This window comes from Vidua chalybeata, chromosome 1, assembly GCF_026979565.1.
Source record: "Vidua chalybeata isolate OUT-0048 chromosome 1, bVidCha1 merged haplotype, whole genome shotgun sequence".
Classification (NCBI taxonomy): Eukaryota; Metazoa; Chordata; class Aves; order Passeriformes; family Viduidae; genus Vidua; species Vidua chalybeata.
Window position 1 is genome coordinate 14,250,564 of NC_071530.1, and position 18,059 is coordinate 14,268,622.

General features: G+C 39.1%; 1 protein-coding gene across 2 annotated transcripts in view; it reads left to right on the forward strand.

The window, feature by feature from the left end:
- Positions 1-18,059, forward strand: part of NRP1 (neuropilin 1) — a 113,602-nt gene that overhangs the window by 21,657 nt on the left and 73,886 nt on the right. The window lies entirely within an intron of this gene.

Consider the following 18,059-nt stretch of genomic DNA (forward strand, 5'->3'; position numbering starts at 1 on the left):
CTCTCCCCAGACTATCAAGGGATAACTAGCTCAGAGTATCTCCCTGGGTTTTAGACAACTCTTATAAGGTGAAATAAATTCCACCCAAAATCCTCATAAATGGCTGCCCTAAGTGGACAGGAAAGCTGGCAGACTTAGATAGCTGCTGGAACTCATTTCAGTCATGGCAGACACAGAGCTGATTGCCAAGGTTGGTACAGTATTGACCATGTCAATAACGTAAAAAAAATGTTACTACTGTTTTGAAATTTTTTGCTGTGTCACAGGCTTAATGCACAACAAGTGGCATAGTTGGTTTACAAGTGAAAATTAAAACAGAAGATGAGCACAAGACCTTTATGTTCTGCTCTTATAGAAGTAAACTTTTCTTCAAGAACTGAAAGAGTTGTGTTGCACTGTATCACACGTTGATGTGTCAGATTGTTTGCTTAGGCAGTCTTGCCTGCAGCGCCCGTGGCTTGGCTCAAAGCCTGTGGGAGTCTGGGTGGGACAGGCTGACAGACCTGTGCTCGCTGGTCTGTGGCTTTCAGTCACTCCTGCTGAGCACAGGGCCCAGCAGTTAGAGATCTCCTGTAGCAAAGATACTTGGTAGGACACAGTGATATGAGCAATATCCCTGAAGTGGAAGGGAATGGAAAGAAAAATACTGGTGTGTAAGTGCACACAACACAGGCTGCCTAATTCAACAAATGTCTTTAATTCACTTAGACTTCCTCATTCTTCTCTCAGCACATGCTCAGTCCTGTTTAACATATGCTTGAATCCTGCTTAATATAACATAGCCAACTTACAATTAAGCACATGCTTAGTAATGTGCCTGAATTAAGGCCCAAAATATTCCTGCTTTAACACATGGACAAGACTGTTTCCATTAAGATGGAGCACTGCACGCTAGGATTTGTAATCAGTACAGACCACACCACATGGACGATGAAGCACTATGAAATGCTTCTGTTCAGAAGACTGTTCATGTGCATCCATTTGGGTCTGAGCTCAAAACTCTTTTTTAATCAGGGTCAAAGCAATGACTGTCTTAGACCAATTTATGAAGCCCAAATCCTCAAGTTCCTGTTGCTTTCAAAACTCCCACAGATTTGAAACGTGCAAACTGGATGCAGTTCATGGGTCCCTGGCATATGGTCAGGGCAGTGTCCTTAAGTTTGTGATGTTTTGTTAAACTGTAGTAAGAGGTTCTGTTTAAAATTCAGGAAAAACAGAGGACACTGCATTTTCACTTACAGTCTGATTTGTTGTCTCTACCTTATGTAACTAAAATAGGGTGGACTTGAACACCAATAGGTTAAGCAGTAATGACGCCAGTAGTTTCTTTTGCTGAGGCTTTAGTCTGGCTAGGGACACAATGTTAATCTGGGGTTGTTTCTCTTTTTCCTTAAATAATATTTTTATTGAGCAAGAAGCGGATGTCAGAATGGCCTTTTGATCAGCTAAAAACAACAGTGTCTCTAAGGGAATCTTTCCTGTTTATTGTATGCTGCTGCATTTGAAAAATGCTAAGCCACAGTAGAGCAAGACTCCTTAACATACAAGAAGCAGGGCAAAACAGGATGAGGCCAAAATGGGAACTGTATATCACAGGAACTTGGAAAGACAGGAAGTTACAAAAGAAATAGAAATTCTTGATTAAAAGTATAATTGTACCAGCTTGTGCAAGAGGATAATGACTTTCAAATGTCAGCCTTTGTGCCTGTTCATAATGATAAAGCTATTAAACCATACATACTGTTCTTAATTCCATTTTTCATGGCAAGTAACTTAGGATCTATAACTATTCTGTCCACTAAAATCCAAAGTATTTCTTCAGTTGTGCACTCAAACAGTAGATTAAAAGGAGTGCTACCTAAAGCAGAGCCATCCAGGACTGCTGCACAGTAGTTTAAACTGCATTGGAGATTCTGTTATAAGACCCTATTTTCAAGGGTTTAAATATCAGCCATAAAAATTCACTCCCACGATTAAAGTCAACCAATGAGTGAATATTTAAACCCAAATTATTAAAATAAAAAGGCATGATTTTTACATGTAAGAAGATTCATGTGTAAGGAAAGAATAAGCTCTTTAAACATTTTTGTAGGTCTGTGACTGAAAAGTAAATCTACTTTAAAAATTACCTCAATAAGAAATTAGCCCTTAAGGCAGTCAGTGTTTTTTTTTATTTCAGAAAATCAGTCCTAGCAGAGATAGTCACAAAACTATTGAGCTTGGTCCAGTTCTGGCTTGCAAATGGGAAAACCTCATTTGTATCAGTGAGATTTAGATCAATGCTAACTTCCTCTTCAGGAAGTTGAAATCTGGAAGAAAAACTAAGAGCTCAGTTTTACAATCACTATGCTTGTTAAAATTGTCACCTATAATATCAGCAAAGTTACTTCCAAAGGGAGGAAGACAAACACTGTGCTGGTGTCACCACGGGTGCCTCAGCCTTACCAGCATTTCAGTCAAAGTGTCAGTGCTCCTGATCCCAGGCTGTGGGATGGTGCTGCTTCCAGACCAAAGCTGCTAATAACTGGTTCTATAATTATAGGCACACAAAACCAGGAAAGCAATAGAATAAATTGCCATTATGAGATGGTTCAATGTTTTTGGTGAGGAGATATTATGGGCAAATTCTTCAGCAGTTTCTGCAAATCTTACCCAGCAGGTGATATTTATGGACTGTTTACAAGATTTTCACATATGGCGTTTTAAAGGGGTTTGTAACTTTTATGCCCATCCATCCAGTTTATTTATTTTGCAAAAATGCCGCTCCAAAGGTCTGTCTCAGCAACTCCAGGCCTAGGGAAAAGTGCTGAATGTAATCTCAGCATGAAGTAGTTATACAAATGTGCTTTTAAACATGGTAGAGATGGTTTTGTCTCTTGTTCTCATATATCTTAGATTCTATGTCTCTTGGCTTTACACATCATTTAGATGAGAACACTGTTTAGCACCTCTTTCACATTCAGATGATGTATTTGTGCTCTTTTGTGTGGAAATGTCTGTATATTTTCAACACTTCTCAGTTCATGTGAAAGCAGACAGGAATAAACCAAGGAGACAAAGATTATGTCAAAGTGGCTGAATAATACTGAAATGATCATGATGCATCTATTCTTCTTTTCAAAATCTTTGGAATAAACCCTTCTTTCCATTTCCACCGTTCAAGCAGTGGAAGGAAATTTGTTTCCAACCCCTTCCAGCCTGACACTCTACTCTGGGTTCCCAGCTCTGACTCTTCCCCTCTGCTCCAGCTGATTCATGCCTGGAGGCCAAACCCTAATACTGCCTTTTCCTCCTTACCTGACAGCAGAACAGAATACCTTCTCCTTTTTTTTACTGTATCTTATCCATATAACTAAATAGATTTCATGCTTAGTAATAAACAGGTGAAATTATGCAAACGCAGCTGCTCTCATCTAATTGATTCATTTTGTAGGTTAAAAGCATGCTTGCACACAGGGAAGTCACAGATCAGCTTTTTAATGTATATCCTAAAAGTCACTGTAGCTGGGAGGTATTAAGTACCTCAAAGTTATATTTCCTGTATGTCTTGGTTTAACCTGGCAGGTAGCTAAACACCACACAGCTGTGTTTGGTCCTCCCCACACCCAGTGGGATGGGGGAGAGAATGTGGGGGAAAAAAAGTACAGTTTATGAGTTGAGATAAAGACTGTTTAATAGGAGAGAAGTGGAAGGGAAAATAATAATAACAATAATAGTAACAGTAATAATAATGTGCAAAACAAGTGATGCACAATGCAGTTGCTCACCATCCACTGACCAATATCCAGCCAAGTGCATGCAGCCGCCGGCCAACTTCCACTCTAGTTTATCAACTGAGCATGACACTGCATGGTCTGGAATATCCTTTTAGTCAGCTGTCCCAGCTGTGTCTCTTCCCAGTTCTTGTACCCCCAGCCTACTCCCTTGTCAGGTGATGTGAGAAGCTGGAAAGTCTTTGACTTAGTGTAAACGCTGCTCAGCAACAACGGAAAGATCACTGTTATCAATATAATTTTTAGCTTAAATTCAAAATACAGCACTGTACTACCCACCAGGAAGAACATGAACTTTATTATGGTTGAAGCTGGGACACTGTAGAAGACCAGTTATAAAAATTCAACAGATACTTGAATAGTTGAATCTCTCATTCATAAAAGCAATACGATTACAGAGAAACTATTATTTGTATAATGTTTGATTTGTGATATATGTGTATAAGCAATTGCAAATTACGTGCTTTTCAAACATCTGCAGCAGTTTATTGTGAGTCTATTAGAGGATATCTAATATCCAGTAAGAAATAATGTGTAAGAAATCCATTACCTCTTTTCTGTCAGGCGAGCCCTGTAATTCAAACAGAGGCTGTCTATCTTCCTTTTTATATCAGCCTTCTGGATCTGAGGATCTGAGGCTTTCTGCAAACTATCATGAAAATACATTCATGATGTTTTCACGTCTAACATAATGAGCCTGTTTGTTGACCAAGGGGCAAAGCAGCTGTACATGTGAAATATATGTGAAAACTGGCACAGCTTTAAAACAGGCATTAGTTCAAAGTCATGAAAGAATGTTCTTAGAAAAATAAAATCCATGTCTTCAAGTCAAAATCACAAAATTCTTATTTTCATCAGCTACCTGGTAATATCACAAGCACTATTTCTTTTAGGAATACAGCCCAGGAGTATAGATTCCCTTTGCTCTTAGGAGTCTGCCATACCTGCTTCAGAGGCAAGATATCTGGTTGCTTATAGGATGCAGTGGGAGGTTTGCAGTTTCTGGTCTTATGTGAGTTTTGTCAAACCGCCACAGTTTATGAATTCCACATTTTTCACTCAAGGAATTCCACAATTCAGCTGCAAGGTATAAAAGCAACTATCAAATATACCTACTGCTACATGTTTATAGGTGCACTAGGAGGACTTGCCTTGGGCTAGACCTCAGCAGGTTATATTGCTTCCACTTAAACTAATGGAGCTGTGTCAGTTTTCAACTTTGGTGGAACTGGAGTGGTGGGACAGGACGGGATGAACATCCTGCAAGCAGGACCAGAAAAGCTCTGTGAGAAAGACTTGAACTTATTTTCCAATTGCAGATTTCAAATTGCTCTTTAGGAGCTGAGATTCTCCGCTCAGTAACATCTTTTCCCCTCCTGACAGCATCACCTTTGTGCTGCCATACCCTCTGCTACCAAAGTCTGAAGAGTTTGTGTAGGTGCCAGAGAGGAGATTGTGGTTGTAAAGCGCAGATTTTTTGGGTTCCCTGTTGGGTAAGGTGTCTGTCAAGGTCCTCTGCCCAGGACAGTGGTTGCATGTCTCCCTTGGGGTTCCTGGTCTCAGACACAGGGCAGAGTGTCAGGTGTGTTTTTCCTTTTTATTTTCTTCTCAGCCTGGAAAAGTTCTGTTCTCTCTGTGGGAATTTAACTTATGTAGAGACTGTGGGATTGGGACTGCAGCTTACTCTGTTATACTTAATTAACCCTGGGAATTCATTTCCACAACACAGAACTAGGCCAAGTATATAGGTAGCTTTACAAAAGAAAATTAGGGATTTTCAATGAAGACATGGAATATCCACAATTACATTTCATGTGATACAAAATAATTAAAGGATATAAGCCATAATGGTTCATGGCACAATCCAAGTTCTAACAGATGGGGATACAATAAAATTTACCCATGGGAAAGTGATTTTGTAATTGTAAATGTGGGTGTATTCCATTTACTTCTGTATTTATGTTAGATGAATGTTTATATTTGTATAAACATTAAGGAAAAGCATCATTTTATAACCTCTGGGTATTTTTACCATTTCTTTAAAATACAGAAGTAATTGCTGCATACTTCTTACAGAATAAAAGGAAAAAATTAAAACTCTTGGTTTTCCCACCCACACATTTCTCTTCACTTCATACATCCCAGCCCTCAGATTGCCCCTCCCTCTGCAAAAGCCTGGGAAAAGATTCACAAGCACATGTGAAAAATGATAGTTTCACATGGCTGTAGTAGGTTCACATCCTTATTATGTAAATGAGTGGTTTTGGTTTGGGCGTCTCTTTTGTGGTTTTTGTGCAGATGGTTAAATGCTTAAAAACAGTGGGCCAAATTGTTCCTACTGGAATTTCACTGGCTTTGGCTAAACTACACCAGGAATCGAAATGGGCCGTGGAACCAAAATCTATTTTTGCATATAATGAAATAGTCAAATGGGTAACGGGATTGCTGCACAGTAGCAGAAAGGAAGAAGCAGCCATGAGGAGACTTCCCTTTGTCTGTTGGGTTACTAATGAAGTACCTGGAGAACAACAGATCTGAGAAGCTTCACTTTGCTCCTGTGATCTGCACTTCCTCCAGCCAGGTAAGCACAGAGCTGTGTGTGCTGGAGACTGATTAATTAGCCCAAGCCAATTGTAAAATCGTTAGGAAACAAGTGGTGTCTGTTTTCTTCTGCACAGGATGCCAAGAGATGTATTTAAAGTGTGAGAGTCAAAGGTCAGTTTGACATCATGTACTCTAAGAAAGAGCCCTTGCTTAGATCCCTGTTTCATGTTAGAAATGCTGTCAGCAAGCCGTGAAGTTATTCTACTTGATAAGAGAAGGAGTAGGATTAATCTGCAGCAAGGAAAATTTAGGTTAAATATTATGAAAAATGTTGTAACTGTGAGATCACTTAAACAAAGTAGCAGGCTGTCAGGGGAGACAGTCAAGGCTGGAAGTGACACTTTTCTATCAGTGCTGGTTGGGAGAATAATTAATAAGCATTTCCCCGTGAAGGGGGAGTGGCACCCGGCTCCCCCAGAGGCTTCTGCCAAACCAAAGGAGCCGACGGATCTCACAGATATGCTTGGAGCTAATGCCTATGTACACATAAAATGGAGCTTTCTGAAAGGACTTTTACAACCTCTTCTCAGCTTGTGTTACATATTCTAAATGTAAATTGAATGCAAATGCTTTGAGCTGTTTGCCACAAAGCAATTTACAATCTCCTATGCTAAATCTAAGCCACTGGAAATATAAGGGTCCGTAGTAATGCTTAATATAATTCTTTAGAAACTAATTGGGTTACAACGGGAAAAAGGTCTGCTCCCAATCTGTATGATTTCTCGTGCCTATTTCATTTTTTTTTTCACAAAATTCTTGTTATAATTTAATATCTCTATGTTTTTAAGCAATGTCTTCCCCTCTATCAAAGTTAATGATTGTGGTGTCCTTGCATTCAGTGAGAAAATGCATAAATTAGATGCGTGGCTCAAGTTCTAAACATTCTGCTAAGTTTTTTATCCTCAAATTTTTCAAGCTTATCTACTCTCACTGAACCAGTGATAATAAGGTATCTTTCTTTCTATCTTTATTCCGGAAAGATAAAATTTGTCATTTCTTAGCATTATATCCAAGTGCAGCAAATTGCAAAACAAACCCCTCTACATGATTTTGGGGATCCAAAAATCAGTGAGTATTATGTTAATTTTCAAAATCAGATTAGTCTCTGTCCCTAATTTGTGCCAACAAAATTGTCAAATCTTCTTAACAAAGGGCCTAAGAATTATTGCCTTGATAATAACAGAAAATCTGAACTTGGCAGTTTTATAGATTGACCCATGTCTAAAAACCTTTAGTAAATGTTGTTCTCCTATCTCCAGTGGAGTAGTGTTTTATAAAAGCAAACATTCATTGTGTCCACTAACAGGGATTTTGGCAAAGTGAAGGGGGGCATAGGCAACATGGTGTTTAATCCATAGCTTTCTGTCTACTGCACCCTACAGAGCCACAACCCAGGCAACCAGAAGAAAGAGATCAAAAGGCTTTAAAAACGTCAGGCAACAGGATCTCATTTAAATTATTAGGTGAGATGCCCTCTTGGGTTTGACAATAGCAAAACATACCACATAGCCTGTTTTCTTCTTTCCCTTTATGCTGATTTTGACAGGCTGCTGCAATTGCATGTAGAAATTGTACTTCTGCTCTCCAGAATCACTTTGGACACTGTTTGAAAATGTGTTTTTGTACAGCAGTGTAATATACAAAGGTATTTGAGTCATGCAGAAACTGGGGGATTTGTAACAGGTTCTTAACCTGTATTGACTGAAATAAAACTTATTTGACAAAAAATAACCCAGAAACCTGCCTTAGGTGAAGCAGATAAGCACTTGGGGAACACAGAAGGGCTTATCTGTAATTCTGTTAAGTGATTCAACTTTAAGAATTATGCATTTCTAACTCACATACATATGCTAAAAGGCTTTTTTGAGTTTTCAACAATTGAAATAGTTAAAACCATATAAGCAGAGATTTTTTTTCTTGTTATTTGGATTGGCTTTATTGCAAAAAGATAGATACAGTTCCAACCTGATGTCATACTGCGGAACATTAAAACCTTTTTCCCAAGCTCTGTGTGTAACCTCTATGCTGTTAAATCCTTGTGCATGAATAGTCTCACTGACGTCAGCAAAAGCAGGGCTGCACAGTCTAATTCTTAAAATAAGTCATATTCATATAAATTCTTGCTGCTGTCGTTTTTATCTCAGATTTTGTATGGTACAGCATATGGCCTAAATATGAGACTGGCTGAATATTAAAATTCTCTAGCTTAGTGAGTAATTCATGTTTCTAAATTGTATGAGTAGTGGATAGTACTGATTTAAAAAGCTCCAATCAGTCAAGACTTATGTGCTTAACATAAAAGAAATACAAATAGAAGGTCATCAATATACACATGATTAACAATCACACTTAAAAGCAGTTTTAACCATGCCTCCTAATCATGGATTTGCATGTCTGTGTGTCTGTTTGTATGAAGGATGGGCTGAAAGAAGGGGAAAAAGGATCTCAGCACCGTTCTGTGTTCCTTACTTATGGTAATGCCTTTGGGATTCTTTACAGAATAACACAGATATTGCAGATTTAGGAAAACAAAACAGGCTATTTTTAGGATTCAATTCATACGAAACCATGTTCACTCACCTTGTAGCAAGTCCCTGACTTTCTCTCACAATTACGTTGGCTAAATGCACATGGGCAGGAGACTGCAAAATTGAACAGAGAGGACTTGCATCCCTAAGGATTAAAAGCATCAGGAAACAAAATGCATGTTGAGGAGGAGCAAGCTTCTGGGTGTAAAGGGTGCTGGTCATACTGGCATGTCACATTCAGAATGCCTCACCACAGCAAAGTGTTTGCTAATGTGCTCTCATCCTCTCCTGTTGCCCCAGGTATCTAAGACAATTCCTACATGGCAAATGAAGGGAGAGTCATTTGTAATGTGACAGACTCATGCTAAGGCTGGCAGGGAATATCGTTAACCTCAGGAGTCTTGATGTGACTGAAGAGGCTCAAGATCTGTATGGGAGACAAATCTGAAAATTAACAGCCTCATTAATCAAATCACAATGTTTTGACAACTTCATGGTGTGTATGCAATCTATCCTGTATACAATTTAGCTAAGGCTTTTATCCAACAAGAGGGGTTTTTTTGCAATAACTTTATGTGAAAAGACTCCACCTCACAGAAAAATTACTGGATTGTATGCTGATTATCAAAGAGTAAAAAAGCATTATAAGATGATATTCAGATGGAAGATCCTGTCAGGATTATGAAGGAGGTAGCATACCTCCTTTTTTCCTACTCTATTTTACTGACAGCAGTATGATCATCATCATCACTTATTTAGATAGTCTGGGGGAAAGCTGGCCAACCTCTCACACCTGAGCTCAGGTACTGGAAATACTCCTCTTCAAAGCAGAAATCCTTTGAATCCACTTGCCCAATGTGTTTAGTGAAGAGTGAAACAAGAGTGGATAACCTGCTGGAGCATCCTACCATGACGTGCCGGAGCATGTCCCTCAGACAACCAGTTCTCCAAAGCAACAGGTCACTCAGGGTAACTCAAAGTAAATCTGCATCCCTCAAATGTCAAACAATCATTTTCTGCTGAAGTACAGACTGTGTCCCAAATCCCTTGTTTTTCAGGCTCCTTGTAAGTACCTACCCTAAGGAGCTTAGGGATACACGGTTGCCTCTTCTGCACCTAGGGATTTATGCAGAGGGCTTATTAATACTTCTGAGTATTAATTGTCTAAATCCCTGCACATCTAGGCAAGGCTACATCAGTGATTATTTCTGGGTTATAAAGAAATGTTGTTACTTGTTATAATGGGCTTCATAGAAGGTTTGATGTAGTGGCAAGAGTAGCAAAACACTGTATTTCACTATGAATGTTTTGGAATGGAGAGTCACAAAAAAGACACAGTATTTTAGGTCTCTTTGTTCTTATTATTGTCCATCTTCAAGGCTACAAGTTTGAAATCACAGCTAAAAAGGGTTAGAAGCAAGAATGAAGAGCTGTCAACTAAATAGATCTATTTACAAGAGATGTATTGCATCACGAAATTAATGACAGTGTCACTAGTACTGTGGCCATCTCAGTTCATCCTGTGCCTTCAAACTCTTTCAGGGAAATATCAATACCTGATTTTCCAATCCAGAAGGCTGTGGCAAAGGGAAGTTAGCTGACACTTGGCTTCACTGAAAAGCCATGGCAGATACAAAGAGCTTGTTTTCAGCCTTCCAGTCCAGTGTCTGCCCCCTTTTACCCATCAGCTCCTACGTCCCTAAATGACCTAACTAAGCCCCATTGTACTGAGGGTCATCTAGGCTCACATTTGCATCTTAAAATACCAACTCTCTCTCTAATCTCAGAACTTTATGGCCCTGCTAACTACTGTGTGAACAGAACAGAGCTGTAACAAACCAGAAAGCATACAGCTGACTGAACAGGCAACCCCTAGGCGGCCCAATTCCTTTCCTCCTGCCTTTCCAGAGAGTGGCTGTGATGAAAGCAGAATGACTCCCAGCTTCCAACCTGCCGCAGGTTGGGTATTTGCATCTGCACTGCAGTCAAAGCCGTGACTGCAGCATCCATAGCGGTGCCAGATTCTTGCCCAGTTAGTGGCAAAGCTGTGGTGCCACAGGATTTATTGCTCCTGGTGGGAACATTCAGCACTGAGCAGAGTCTATGACATTATAAGTACCTCAGCCAGTTAAATAAAAACAGTTCAGACGTGTGTTGTAATCACATCTCCAAATGCAAGGATTGCAGTTTTTGGTAGAGTTTATCACTGCTCTGAGCAGAACCATTAACAAGCAATACTGTGATTTTCCCAGAGCACAATGCTGTGTAGAAACTTTAGGTTCTTTCCAGATGACATATCCTTTTGTTACTGGCATGAGACATGTTTCCATGATCCTTATCCCTGTGGGGAAAAAAGAGGTAATCGTTCATCAGTTCGTCTATTATCTGTCTGCTAGTTCTGATTTTTGTTAATTCCCATGTGGAATTTTTACAGGGGAAGGGACTAAGGTTTGAAATTTTTCTCAAAGTTATCTGGCTGGAGTGGTTCCTATAGTAGCCATGCAGCAATCATGTAAGAACAGAGGACACTTTGTGGTATCTGTTTGAGGAGTAATGTGCAGATAATTGAGGAAAAGCTGAAAAATGAGATGTTATATGCCAAATATGTGAAAATTCAATTCGGTGGGGCTGTTTCAGGAATCTGTTCATCGCAAGATGTTGGTACCTTGTAGAATTGTGCCTCTCCAGTGGTCTGTAAGTCTCCTAACATCCCTTTGTTCAGAGAAAGAGGAACTGGCTTTACAGTGCCCGCGAGACCAAATCCGGGTTAAAGCTAATGAGGAATGTGAACAATTAATTTGTTGACAGGGTTTTCTGCATGTTTCAGGGAAGGGGGGGGGTTATTACCATTTCCCCCCATAATAAAAAACAGGATCCTGTATCTTGGAAATGTTTACAGTGTAACAAATGAGGTTATGTTACACTGTAAAATTTTAAAGGAGGACTAGCAGGGACACCTAGACTCAGCAGCATGAAACCCATGAGCTGTTTGGACAGGAAGGGTTTGTGTTTAAAATAATGTTTCAGGCTGAGATAAAAACATGTGGTTTTGACACAAAGGTTGAGACTTTTCCAGCTACAGACCCTCCTCTGCTCTGAAACTGTTGCCAGGTACCAACAGTTTCATTCAGAGTAGGGGCTGAACAGGATGCATTTACCACCTGGCTCAAAGCTGGGTGTGCTGTTGGTTATTTGGGTGCTGAGAGAGCAAACCCACAGGTTTCTCTTTCATTGCTACACTGCAAGGTGGCAGCGTCTGGCAGTAGTGCTGGCCAAGGAGGACAGCTCCAGAGGGGCACTGTGTGCCCTGCAGCACAGCACCCAGGGATCTGCACCACCTCAGACACAGCACAGGGAGTGTTTGCAGCAGAAGGATGGAGGCTGTGCTGCCAAAAGGAGTCCCCGAGTCCCTCTGTGCAAGTCAGACATCTCTGTGAGCCTGCTCAGAATGCTCAAAGTGAGGAAAGGGATGGTGTATTATCTCATTTCCTTCCCAGACTTCCTACTACTGTTTTGGGCAATTTATACCTTTAAGAATGCATAAGGCAAACAAACCTTGTTCTCCCTAGTGTGTGAAAGCCTGTCTTTTGCATTATTAAACCATAAAGGAAAGCCTGGCGTTATCTCGCGCAGATTCTCTGCACGTACAAGAGGATCTGGCCCAAACACATTTCACGGCTTGTCTGTCTGAGTTAGTGTGCTGCTTGCCAGGAGTGAGGGAGAGGAAAGAATCAATGCTTAATACCACAGAGTCTTACACAGGTTGCTCTTGGATGTGCTTATCACCACTAAGTAGACAAACAAAAGTAAAAGCATTTATAGATACCTACTGAAAGCGTAAACTAAACAAAAGCCATCAAAACAGGATTTTATCCATTTAATTGCAGAGTGTTTTCATCAATTGTATAATGTTTTATTGCCTTTCAAGGTTTATTTATTGTAATTAATTAAAGAAGACTTAGAACACCACTCCCTTATGCATTATAAAAGGCAAGAAGATACAATGCCATTTTTGTTTGTAATTCATTGAGTTATTTGCAGATCCCCTTGGTCTGTCAGTAATAAATTATCATAGCTCTGTGTCACATTGTCCATTTCTCTAAGTAGAAAGCAAGGGCAGAAGCCTGACCCATGAAATGCAGAAAACATATCAACGTCATAATCCATACTTTCTTGGACCCAGTAACAGCTTTTTCTTGAAGAGTGTCTTTTTCTTGATTACAGCTGTTGAAGCAGCCTGTACAAGGATGGGAGAGTGGTTCTAGGAGAACATTACTTCTGACCTCAAAAGCAGCAATTTCTTTGTGAGTGTGCTACTCCTGACTTAGGTTTTACACTGCCCTGATTTCAAAGGCAGGGGTCATCTCACAGCCATGCCACTCCAAAATAGATCTAGTGTCCACTGAGTACGAGTCCAAATGCTCAGCAGATTTAAGAGAGAGAGAGTTGAACTGATGAGGAAGGAAAAGGAAGTGGAAAGAAGACAAACTCAGGCCCATTTAATGAATACTTCCTTGACATTTGTGCAGCTCCCGCTGGGGATTTGAGCTGGCATGCATGTATTCAGTATGGTCCCAATTACTGAAGCCTGTGTATGTGTTTGTGTTGTGTGTATGTCCATTACCCTGCTTGCTTTCCAAGATATTAAGTACAAGAAGAAAACTATGCAAATTTTTTTAGCAAACGCTTGTGAATTCTGGTAGGTTTTCCACTTAGTTTTCCATTTTAAATAGTGTAGGGCAATGCACCTCAGATGCAATGCCACTAAACCCTGTAAATCTGTACCAGAGATGATGCTGATCTGCTGTGCACATTTTCCTTCCTGTAAGTCATTATCACATGCCTCTCTTTCTAAGAAAGACATTTTTATGAAAGGTGGATCACTGGGGTTGGTTTTTTTTGCATGGCTGGTTTGCCCCACATTCCAGCTATAACAATGCAGTTTCACTGGGCACTGGGTCATATGGCTGACCTCAGCTAACAAGCTGTTCCTGTTTTTAGGCTACTGGGAATGTTTATTGGCCACTGTTTTCCTCTTTTCTAAAGACATAGTTATTTCTTAAGACCCATATAAATCATAAGGTCAAAAAACACATAAAAACTGTGACATTCTCTGTGATATAGGATAAAAATGAACTAAATTCAGGCTTAGCAGCTTTAAATATCTATGGTATATTTTACCATAAGATAAATATATTTATTTAAGTTATATATACTTTTCAGTTCTAGGATACCCAGATTAAAATGGCAATAAAGCTGCTCAGTGGGACAAACTTTTGTATACTGATGTTTCAAATTAATACAGCTTAACTGTGAGCTCTATTACAAAGTACTGTAACTCTGAAACACTTTAAATAGTGATCAATTTGCAAAAAGCATTAAGTAATCATACTTTATAAGAAAACTGTAATTCTGAGGGTAATACTGAATTTCCTAATGCAGATTTCAAGAGCAGAATCTCAGGGAGAAGTTGCACTCATGTTGGATTGGCACACTGATGTGTGCAAAACCAAACTACACCTGTAAGGACATGCATAAGTTATCAACAGGGCTTTTATTTATAAAGTCTCTACTGAAATCAGACAACAAATTAATAGAAAAGCATTGGTATCAATTACTATAGTTTAAATCTACACAGACAGTCTGCTTCCCTGTTCTCATCTGCTCTAGTGGTTTTGAAATTAACGTCTTCCAGGCTGAGTTTCCCAGGCTGTTCTCTGGCTGAGAATGAACTTTAGGAAAAAACATCTGAAATTATTCAGGTGTTTTCTTTTATAAAGAATATAAAAATATACACACAGAAACACACACACACACATACATGCGTACACGTCCCAGTTGCAAAATAGAAGACAAGCCATGGGACTTTTTCAGGCAGCTCTTCAACCACACTTAGTCAGATCAGAAGTCTGGAATTTGGAAGCACCATCCTTGAGTAAATGTTCCTTGCACTGCTCTTAGGAAATATCATTCAGATTTCACAAAGCCAAGGCTCCTTTAAAGTTGCCAACCCTAAGCATTACTCATGTGCTCAAGGGTTGTTTGTTAAAGTGGCAATGTACACAACCAAATGATTTTGTGCTGAGATAACGGCTCGCCAGGAAACATGCAGCCGTTGTAAGTGGGTTGATCTCTGAACTACAAATGTTTCTTATTCAGCTTTGTGTGCCTCCTGTGCCAAAGAGCACTCCTAGATGTTATGGCCAGCCACTTTGCCTTCCCAAGTTTGTATTATAAAAAAGAAATAAGGAGATGGTTTTCATCTAGATGTTACAATAGTCTGCCAAAGGTCTTCTCAGCATTATGAGAATATTTACCTAATAATGCCACGTACCTCACACGCTTAAGAACTCTGTTTTCAATACAGAAAAGACTTGAAAGTTTAGATCTCCTTTATGTAGTTCAAACTCTTTTTCCTTGGTGATAGCTCAAGAGAGTATGACCCCCTTTTCCCCAGTAAAAATCCATGGGAAAAACTAATACATGCACATGATGAAACACTGACAAGCCAAAAGTTTCAAAAGCAAAGCTGGACATTTTCCAAAAACTCCATTTGTTTGTACATATGCCTAATCGTGTGGCTATATACAGGTTTGAGATACAGTCTCAGCAAAAAATCAATCTAATCATTTACATGTGTCACACTTGCAGGCAAGGAAGACCCACAGCAGTCATTTATTTCACTGCAAAGTATGTGAAGACACTAATCCCACAGTGGATTTTCCACTTGGCCCAAGGTCTGCCCACAGGGCATGTGATGCAGAAATCACAACAAAGGGAACAACACTGAGAAATATTGAGGTCCAAGTGCCTAACACTGCATCCTTAATATTCCCTTATATACTTCCTAACTGGAAATAAATGAAAATGTCCAACATTTTACTGTATTTACAGAGCTTCAGGACATGATTGCTATGGAAGAGAATTGCCATAACTTCTGATCTAAAGCTTATATGTATGTCTGTAATTTCCTTTCTCCTTTAGCCTCTTTTAGTTTCATTAATTACAGGTATTGGTCAGAGAGGTTGTGGACAGCCCACAAGGGACAAATATCTGAGTTTCCAAAGTGTGGAACTTATTTTATGTTCTGAACTTTCACAGTTTCTGTGAAAAACTTACATCTACCTTATACTTTTAAAAGTTGAGTTCCTAAGGTTGTGATTAATATACTACATAGATCCCCAAAGGATAATTACAAATTAATCAGGAGTTCAAAACTCCCAGATGGAGTGCTATGAGGTTGCCATAACTTTAAAGCATTTATTTTCTCCTTTCATGAAAAGAAAAAGGAATCACAACCGATTCTGATCTCCATTTGATACAGCTCTTTCTCTGTTCTTTCGGCATTCGAGGAAGCAAACCCAAGGCTTCTGTAACTTACCAATTAGGCAGGCTTTTTAGTGAATTCAGCAGTACATGCACAGAGCACTAATCCAACCACAAATCATTAAACTTGTTAGGCACATGAAAACAATGTTTGATGGATATAGAGGTGTACAGTGAGTGTGAGTGTGTATATATGCATGAGTCTCTGTATGCAAGTTATTTAGTCTAGTTCTACTACAGAAATGTATTTGTGATTCTGTGTGAGACTTTGCAGCCCCTTCTTCCAGTCATTCTATAGCTTAGGAAAACTTCCAAGTGTCAAGCCTCTGTTAAGAAGCTTTATTTGAAACACACAGAAGCCACTAGGAATCTTTCCATTATTTCAGAAGAAGCTAGACTGGGCTCTTATTCTTAAAACACAGTATATGGCTATCTCAGCTTTGCTCTTTGCAAAATTTCTGTAAGACTGCTGGCACTCAGTCTCTCTCTCCCATCTCCACACAAGTAAAATGAGAATGACAACTTTACCTCAGAGGAATGTCGCAAAGCTTCACTTATAAACAGATTGGCATACTTGGATGAAGTTGCTGTACTAACAAGAAGTTTTCTGATTGATAGGCATCTCTTGGGAGGTCATAGAAACAAAAACAAAACCATATAGTGGAGGTTTTGGATTTTTTTTTCTTTAAAGAGCCTATTCTTATGCCTGATGGCAGTTTGTGTCATCTTTCTTCTCTTTCTTATCACCTAGGATATCTTTCCAAATCTAACCATGTCAAATTAGTGGCTAAATACTAAACTAAGCCTAGGCATAAACCTCACACCTGAAACATCTACATGACAAGTTTGAGGTGCAGTGAGTAACAAGAAAGTTAGTTTTAAAAAAATCTAACTATTTTTCCAGTCTCTAAAACCCTTAGCTGTCTCAACATAGATAAAGTAACTATTAAACAACCGGTAAAATTTAGACTGCATTTCATTTTGTGAAGAACACTGGAAAGTTGGCAAGAGGTAAGATTTTGCAGTGAAATAGGGAAGTGAACAAGTTGTAAATGACTCTAATATCTTCCAGATGGCATATTTTACTTGGGAACTGAGTTTAGAGTAATTAGAGGCATGTGAAATTCCTATAAATACTAAACTTCACCAGTTTGACACTAGAAAGCTCCTTCCTCTCTGAAGTCTTTAAACTGCTAAGTGTTTCTTTTTCCCCCACTTAAAGTGGAAGTCAAGCATTTGTAAATTTGTCTTATTTGACAGACAGAAACCTTTTCCAAGAAAAGATAGCATTTTTCTATGCCAGAAAGTTATGAACTGAAGTTTCTCACTGAAGAGGTTTAAAATTGAATGTTTCTTCCCATAAGAGGTTTTCATTTTTATATACTGGGATCATTATATTATAATTTATTACAGTATGTGGCAAGCAGTGAAATCAGTGGAATTTACTGTAACTTCAAGATCAAATCTTTTCATTGGTGAAATGCTTTTTGCAAATAGATGTGCTGAAGACCTTAGCAGATGAATTTTGCTTTTACTTCCCTTAGGAATATTGTAATGGTAAAATGTCAAAACCCAGCCCATAACCTCTGGTTCTTCTTCGTTTTCTGCAAGACGTTACATGCATTCCAAAAGTGAATCCTGGTGTTCTCATTTCTGTTGAAGAATTTTCCAGATTTTATTTGGTATTAATAGAATAGAGCCAAGTAAATACAAGGTAAAATATTCTGTCACCACTTGCACCCTCTTTAGCTATATGTCAGTGTAAACTGACTTAGATCCATTGGTAGAAAGGGCCTAATCTCATTTGCAGCAGATAAAGATCTGGCTA